This window comes from Protopterus annectens, chromosome 16.part0 (assembly GCF_019279795.1).
Source record: "Protopterus annectens isolate FY-2018-M chromosome 16.part0, PAN1.0, whole genome shotgun sequence".
NCBI classification, from domain to species: domain Eukaryota; kingdom Metazoa; phylum Chordata; order Ceratodontiformes; family Protopteridae; genus Protopterus; species Protopterus annectens.
Window position 1 is genome coordinate 117723535 of NC_056750.1, and position 8621 is coordinate 117732155.

General features: G+C 46.3%; 2 non-coding genes across 2 annotated transcripts; both read right to left on the reverse strand.

Moving 5' to 3' along the window:
• Positions 1–7872: 7872 nt before the first annotated feature.
• TRNAL-AAG lies at positions 7873–7954 on the reverse strand. Its single transcript has one exon. It is a non-coding gene; the product is annotated as a tRNA-Leu (tRNA).
• Positions 7955–8320: 366 nt separating this feature from the next.
• TRNAP-UGG lies at positions 8321–8392 on the reverse strand. Its single transcript has one exon. It is a non-coding gene; the product is annotated as a tRNA-Pro (tRNA).
• Positions 8393–8621: the final 229 nt, after the last annotated feature.

Below are 8621 nucleotides of genomic sequence, written 5' to 3' on the forward strand. Positions count from 1 at the left end.
AGACTCCCAGAAAAACAGTGGCTTTTCCCTGGGATCTTTATTTTGTGTTATAACATTTATTTTATGTTCTCTCACGTGTTTCATTTGAATCGGCTTATCAGACTGACTTGAGGTTGTTGACATGGAAAACAGTCTTAGTCATTGATGTTAAGTTGTCAGTCTCGCCTTCATTCTTGCTGGATGGGTTCGGAGCCGATCCTCGGCTCCGACTCGGCCTATACTAAAGCTCGAGAGCTAATTTTACCGGCTCGAGGCAACCCTATATCCCATGATGCTAGGCGCTAACTACCCAGATCTCGTTTGCCGCTTTCGCTAGCGAGGTGCTTTTTTTACCGGCTCCACAGGTCAGTGAAAAATTTCAAATTTTTCTTCTCCTTTCTTAGGATTTTTCCCCTTTATTTTAAAAAAATATAGTCTAGTACCTGTATACCACTTCCGTTGGGTCCCGTTTTTGTTAATCCCTAATCCCAAAGTTATATCTCTCCCCTGTTTAAGGTTAGGCTTTAGGCCCTTTCCGTTTTTTTCCCGTTCCCTTGTTTTGGGACAGTTAGGTATGTGTTAGTTGTTAACCTTTAATTTTACTGTGTGTGTGTGTGTGTTTTAACTTTCTAAGGAAGATATTTTTCTTTCCTTGACAGCTTAATGTCTAAAGACATTAAAGTCTCAGGCTTCAAGAAGTGTGACTCGTGCTGTCAGAAAATGTCACTGACAGACGGTCACACTTCTTGCGTTTATTGCCTGGGACCCCTGCACCTGCAGGACTCTTGTTCTGTTTGTCATGCGTTCAATCCAAGAGTCCTGCAGGAGTGCAGGAATAAGTTAATTTTGAGGGGCTTATTAAAGCCCGAAGGTTCCCCGGCTAAGTCCTTGCCGGGGAAACCTTCAAAGCCATCGGCTGGTGGCTCACCTACTGTGTCAAGATCGGTTCCGGCTGGAGCCGATACGGCTATGTCGCAGTCTTCTGCATCGGTTCCGGCCGGAGCCGATGCCTCAAAGACTCTGTCTTCAAAGCTGGCTCCGGTTGGAGCCGACGTGTCTTTGGCTCCATTGGCACCACTAGTCTCGGTGCCATTTTCCACCAGCAAAATATCTAGGTCTCCGTCCCTGGAGTCCATTCACTCGGCTCCGAGATCGCCTTTGCTCTCGGAGCGGAGCCATCGGAGCCATTCCTCTCGGTCTTCCAGGCTTTCGGACCATGACCTCGAGAGGGTGGTTAGCAGACTCCTAAAGTCTCAGGCACTGGCCCAAATGCTTCATAGCCCATCTCAACAGACAGTGGCTTTACCCATACCATCTTCGATTCCTCCTCCGACTCTGCCCCTGAGTTAGGAGCCGGAGCTCCTAGGAGCCGTGACTGTCGAGACATCGGAGCCAATACTTCCCCCTTTGGCTCCGTCGTCTGCTCCGATCTCTTCCATGGTCCCATCCATGGAGGGATCCGGGCGCTTGGACGTCCTCGTCGGCTCCGAGGAGGCGAGTGGCATCGGACCCTTGTCCGACCCCGTTCTCCCTCTTGGAGCTTTGGCGCTGGTGAGTTCGGCCCCATCGGCTTCGGAGCTGTCCCTCTCAGTGCCGGCTGGGGTTCCTATTTCTTTGGAACGGGAACCCTCTGTCCTGCCTGATAGGGGCGCCTTCGAGGTCATGAGGAGCGTACTGGCACCTGTGCCTGCTCCACGGTCAGCTCCATCAGCTCCTCCCACTGTAGTGCCTGCTGCGATCTCTACCCACTCTCTCATTCCCGACCCTAGAGATTCAATGCCTCGGGTTTCCCCATTGGGAATATCCTCCTCTTCCGAGGCTTCCCCTGATCCGTCAGGTGAACCCCCCTCGAAAGAGGACATGTAAGAGGAAGCATGTGGACTCCCCTGAGTCCATCACATCTGATACCAACTTGGATGAGTCGGAAGGGTCCCCACGGTCCCCCTCTGAGGATGTCTCCTTTTCTGACATCCTTGAAATCCTCAAGCAGAGGGGGAACTGGTCTACCCTCAGTCCTTCCGAGGACGAGTCAGTTTACCTGGAGGCGTTTGGTTCTCGCCCTTCCACCTCCTGGGTGTCTCCGCCTTTTGACCCCCTCATGGAAGTGGTGGCGCGGAAGGCGTGGATGGCCCCTGATACGACGGAACCCACCCCACGGAGGCCTTCCAAATTTATCACAGCCCCGTCAGATAAACAGTTTTTAACTAAGGGTGTCCCAGTTGATGCCATGGTGGTGGCTGCAGCCACTAAGAAGGAACTGGCCGATCCTTCAGTGCCTATCCATCCTCCTAATAAGTAATCTAGGACTATGGATAGGTACGGCAAACGGATGTTCTCTTCAGCGACCTTCGCCATGCGGTCGCTGAATTACTTGTGCCATTTCACCCGCCTTCAAAGAGACATTCTCAAAGAAATGGGTGATACCCTACAGGATCCAACAGCTGCGGGATCTCAGGACAAAATCAACTCCCAGCTAGGAACCCTAAATTCCATTGTCAACTCCTCCATGCGGCTTATTTCCTATGCAGCCGATGGTTCGAGTAGAGCCGCAGGCACAGGCGTGGCTTTAAGGCGTCATGCCTGGATGCGGCTTTGCACCTTTGCAGACCCCTTCAAGGCGTCCTTCACTAACTCCCCCTTTGAAGGTTCGGCGTTGTTTGGACCTCAACTGAAGGATACTTTGACCAGATACGAACAAGATGGCAAGACACTCTCTGCCGTGGGAGTCCGTTTTTCAACCCCGTCCAGACCATATCCTAAGGGTCAAAAGGGTGGAAAAATATGGTTCCGCAAATCTCAGGCAGTCACGCCTGACGCAAGAGGTCAGTTCCCCCCGAGAGGCTGGGGGGAACAACAACAGACGCTGCCCTAGAGGCAGAGGAGGTCCGCAGAATCAGGGTAACAGAGAGTCTCTCTCTGACAAACCCTTCCAGCATCCCTGAGAATCTGCCCAACTGTCCACCTTCGGAGGCAGTCGGGGGAAGGTTATCGCTGTACCCAGAAGCCTGGCTTTCTCTTACACAAGACAAATGGGTACAGTCGATTATATCCGAGGGTTACAAAATTCCCTTTATCCACACCCCAACTCGGCCAAAAGGGCCCCTCCCAGACGTTCCACCCAGTCTAAGGGAACAAGCAGTACTAGAAGTATCAAAACTGCTAACAAAAAGAGCCATCCAGCCAGTCCCAGCAGACCAACTAGGATCCAGAATCTACTCCAAGTTCTTTTTGGTACCAAAAAAGACAGGGGACTGGTGGCCAGTATTGGATCTCAGCAGACTAAACAAGTCTGTAAAAAGAACGAAGTTCCGGATAGTCACGCTACAGTCCATTCTACCCTTTCTGGGTCAGGACAATTGGATGTGCTCAGTGGACCTTCAGGATGCGTACTATCACATCAAGATGCACAGGCGCTCCAAGGAGGTTTCTCCGCTTCCGGCTGGGGGCCAGTCACTACCAGTTCAGGGCCCTGCCCTTTGGTCTCACTACAGCCCCCTGAGTGTTCACCAAATGCATGGCAGTGGTTACGGCTCATCTGAGACCTCAAGGATTCCAGGTGTTTCCGTATTTAGATGACTGGCTCCTTACTGCCACCACCAGGCATCAGCTTCTTCTTGCCAGAGATTACACCATTCAAACTTGCAAAGGGCTAGGTATTTCCATAAATTTCGAAAAGTCTGCCTTGTCGCCTTGTCAGTCTATTACCTTCATAGGCGCCACCGTGGACACCATACAGCTCTCAGCAAAATTAACCGAGCAAAGAGTTTTAGATATTCAAAATCATGTTCATATCCTCCTTCAGAGCAAAAGAATCCAGGCCAGGTTTGTTCTAAAAGTGTTAGGTCTCATGGTGGCAGCCATCACGCTATTTCCCCTTGTTCGCTTTCACATGCGGCTCCTTCAGTGGATGCTCTTCTCCCAGTGGTCCTTCCAACAGCTTCCTTTGACACACAAAATCATAATAACTCTTATCTTGCAAGAAACATCTGTCTTGGTGGATGGTCTCCCCTCAAGTCCTTCAGGGCAGACCATTCGTTCCTTCCCCTCCGGTCGCCACGGTCACAACGGATGCCTCCCTGATCGGGTGGGGGGGTCATTTTCAGGGCAGGACAGTCCAGGGCACATGGCAACCTTTCGAATGCCACCTGCACATAAATGTCCTAGAGATGAGAGCAGTGCTTTTGGCGTTGCAAGCCCTCCAAGACTCTCTTACTTTAGGGACTATTGCAATTCAGACGGACAATATGTCCGTAGTGTGGTATATCAACAAGCAGGGCGGAACCAAGTCCTATCCCCTGAGTCGAGAGGCACTCAGACTTTGGCAATGGGGGATCTCTTCTCAGCGGTTTCTGATAGCAACGCATATCCCCGGGAAGTCCAACATCATAGCGGACAGGTTGAGCAGAGCTATTCTCATGCCACGCGAGTGGTCTCTCAAGCAATCAGTAATGGAGGAGATTTTTCAGACGTGGGGTCTTCCTTGCTGCGATCTTTTTGCAACACCTCAGAACAGCAAGTGTCTCGACTTTTTCACTCTCTTTCCCCTTCCAGGCTATCCCCCCAGAGATGCTCTAGTCCACGATTGGCCTCGGGGACTTCTATACGTTTTCCCCCCTTTCCATTAATCACTCAGTTGATTCAGAAAGCTACCGCCTTGAGAGCCAGGATGATCCTCATTGCCCCTTATTGGCCTCGACAGATATGGTTCCCGTTCCTGCATCGTTACCTTTTGGAACAGCCTTGGCATCTGGACCCAGTGCCAGATCTTTTGGCCCACCAGTCAGGGCGGCTGCACCAGTCCCTCCAATCTCTCATCCTCGCAGCTTGGTTGCTCCACTTCCATCCTTAGCCAGGCTTCCCCTGATTTCCAGTTCTGTCCGTGATATTATTGTAGCTTCCCTTAAGTCCTCTACCAGAAGGATTTATACTAGTAAATGGAAGCGTTTTTCCTTCTGGGCAAGGGCTAGGAATATAGATCCCTTCACTGCTCCTATACAGTCAGTTCTAGATTTCCTAGCGGAAATTTTTCATTCAGGCTCTTCATCCTCCACTGTAAAGGTTCAGTTAGCGGCCATTTCAAATTTTCACATAGGCCTATTGGATTCCAGCATCATGTCCCACAAGCTTTGTAAAGCCTTCCTTAAGGGTATCTTTTTACTCAAACCCCCAATCAAAGACCCCCACCACAGTGGGATTTAAATTTGATTGTAACATCCTTGATTCTTCCTCCCTTTGAACTTGCGGCTTCCTGTTCTTTAAAGTTGCTCTCTTGGAAAACTCTCTTCCTAGTTGCCATAACTTCTGCTAGGAGAGTATCAGAACTCCATGCCCTTTGCATTCGTCCTCCTTATCTAGTTTTCCACAAAGGCAGGGTTTCTCTCAGAACTAACCCGTCTTTTTTGCCCAAGGTGGCTTCTCAGGCAAATTTAAATCAATCTATCGATCTTCTAGTTTTCTTCCCTAATTATTCTAACAGGGCAGAGCAAAAACTGCATTATCTGGACGTTCATCGTCAGCTCCGTTACTATCTGGACAGAACTAAACAAACTAGGAAATCTGATCAGCTTTTTCTGTCCTATGCGTAACCTTGTCTAGATGGCTGTCCTCTGTGATTACCTGTATCTATCAACTCAGAGGTAAAGAATTACCTTCTAAGCCAAGAGCCCATTCAACCAGAGCTTTAGCTACATCAACAGCCTTTCAAGCTAGATTGCCAATGGATACTATTTGTGCAGCAGCCACATGGGCCTCTCCTCATACCTTTATTACACACTACAAATTAGACATGGCCTCCAGAAACAGGGCAAATTTTGGTTCCACCGTTCTCAAGAGCCTGTTCCAATGAGCCACCCGGGATGAAGGTGCTAGGGACGCGGCCCCATCCAGCGAGAATGACAACTTAACATTGAGAAGTTATGTACCTACCATAACGTTCCATGTTAGTTGTCTTCTTCTCGCCTTCTTTCTTGCGTCCCACCCGCCATCCCCCTAGCCTGGATAAACCAAAAGGATTTCCCTTTTTTATCAGGGTCTTCACCCTTCACAATTTGAAGCCTAAACTGGTTATCCTTGGGTAACTATAGCTTCAGGCAGTGGCACATGGGAGTTTTTCCTATTTTCCTTCTCTCCCTTGGGTTGGGAGGCTAAAATTGCTATGTTCTCAGCTACCAAACGAGATCTGGGTAGTTAGCACCTAGCATCATGGGATATAGGGTTGCCTCGAGCCAGTAAAATTAGCTCTCGAGCTTTAGTATAGGCCGAGTCAGAGCCGAGGATCGGCTCCGAACCCATCCAGCAAGAAAGAAGCCGGGAAGAAGACAACTAACATGGAACGTTATGGTAGGTACATAACTTCTCATTTTAATCTCTACAAGAAGAGTATCTGTGTTTTAAGCACTTATGGTGGGCCAACCTTATCTCATTTTCCAAAAGATAGCATTTCTTTGAGAAATTTATTTTTTGCCCAAAGTGATATCTCCCTTTTTACTTTCCAGAACCTAAAAATGAAGGATAAAAGATTCTTCTTTCCTTGGATGTCCTCTGACAACTCAGGTTTTATCTGGACAGAACAAAATCTTTCAGAACTTGTGCTGAGTTATTCTTTCTTGTGAAAGTAAGAAGAAAGTTCAACCTGTGTCGAACCAGACTATTTCCATATGGATGTCTCGGGCTATTACCTTTTGGTATTTCCACCACAACAAACAATTCCAGACATGTTGAAGGTTCACTCAGCTAGGTCTTAGCTTCATCTGCTTTTCTAATGTTTTGATTCTAGTGGTATTGTAAAAGCAGCAACTTGGTCCTGGGTGCATTATTTTACAAAGCACTACAAACAAGACTGTTCATGTCTTGGACATGCTTTTCTAGGACCATTCTTCAGAGACTCCTGGATCCTTATCCTTCCTTCTGTCTGTTTTATTCTTCAGGGGCTCCTGGATCCATATCCTTCCTCTTTCCAGTTTGGTAAGCTATGGTAATCTACTGAATTAGCTTAGGCTACTTCAGCATTGATTGCATTGATGACCATAGTGCAGTTATGCAAGTAAACATCCTGTAACACTAGATGTTTGATCACTGCTGCAGTAGGCATTCCCTACCTCCACCCCTTTATTTTTCTATAAGTGTTTTTGCCATGTTATGGGCATATATATTTTTTCTTTTCCTAGGATTGTCTTCTCAGGGCTTTAGTCTCTTTATATCTGTTCAAAATAAATTTCTGAAGGGCTTGTTACTTAATCCTGATCTGTATTGAGCTTTGAAAGCTGTCCAGCTGTTACATCTGTAACATGATATAACCCATATGTGTTAGGCTTCTGCAGCAGTGATTAAACATCTACTTTTTATTGCAAGTTTACTTACAGAGCTGTAGTTTACTTGTAGAGCTACAGTTTCTCAAACCATTTTGTACTTTTTTGTCAACTGTTCCTAATCATGTACTTACTCTTTTCCAGAAAGCTTGTTATCTTGCATATTTATTAAATACATATTTACAAAATGAGCTGAATCTTTTCATAATATGCTATTCCTTTTGCATGCCAATTCTGCATATCATGTTTTACAAAGGCAATACGTTTAAATGGCTGCATTGAAATGTCAGATCTTTATAAATGTTGTGATGAACAAAGGGACATTCTGTGTAACTCTCTACAAAATAAGATCATTTTTCTGCAATCTAATGTCCAAACATTATTTTTTATGTGCTGTTCATCGGATAGGTTTATAGGTAATTACTAGGCACTTGAATTAGGGTGAAACTCCTTAACAGTCTCTTGGACTATGTGACTTAGTTGAGGTCTCACACTAGAAAAATTAAGTTGGAAAGATCCAAACCCTGTATCCTTTAAACAGGAAGCAGCTTTAGTACTCGGCAAACTGCCAGACAAAAGTTATATTTGGCAGTGGTGGGATTCGAACCCACGCCCCCGAAGAGACTGGAGCCTTAATCCAGCGCCTTAGACCGCTCGGCCACACTACCTTGTATTGCTATTTCTCTGTCTTGTTTATTTTAAGGATGTACAGTACTTTATAGTCTTAATATCAGTAGCGTATAATTTTTCTCCTGATGCCGTCTGCATGTAATGGTGAATGGACTAAACCACCTAGCCCATCAATAAATACAAACAAATAAATAAGTAAATCTATTTGCCTATCTAAATCAGTACACCATTAATTCTTTGCAGTCATGTTCTTTTTTAAAGCTTTCATTCTGTGACCTTTTTTTTACCTCTGAAGATTTTCTACTGGGACTTTAGTTGAAAATGTCAGCTTTCCAGTTAACTGACACTTGACTTACATTCCTTACTATGTTTGTTTTTGCAAATTTCTTAGAAAGAGAAAAACAGGGCTCGTCCGGGATTTGAACCCGGGACCTCTCGCACCCAAAGCGAGAATCATACCCCTAGACCAACGAGCCATATATTTTGATATCATTATTGTGCCCCTTGAAATTGACGCATGATGAATATAACTAGCTTTGTGTTATTGTTTCGCAGCTGTGGGTGTGATTTTTCAAATAATGGCCCTTTTTTCATAAACGAAAGAAGCGGTCTTTAGGTATGTTTATACCTCTGCTACTTCATACATGTTAATGGGGTTACTCTTTCATAAAAGCATTGTTCCCCTTTGACTATGTCAAACAGTAT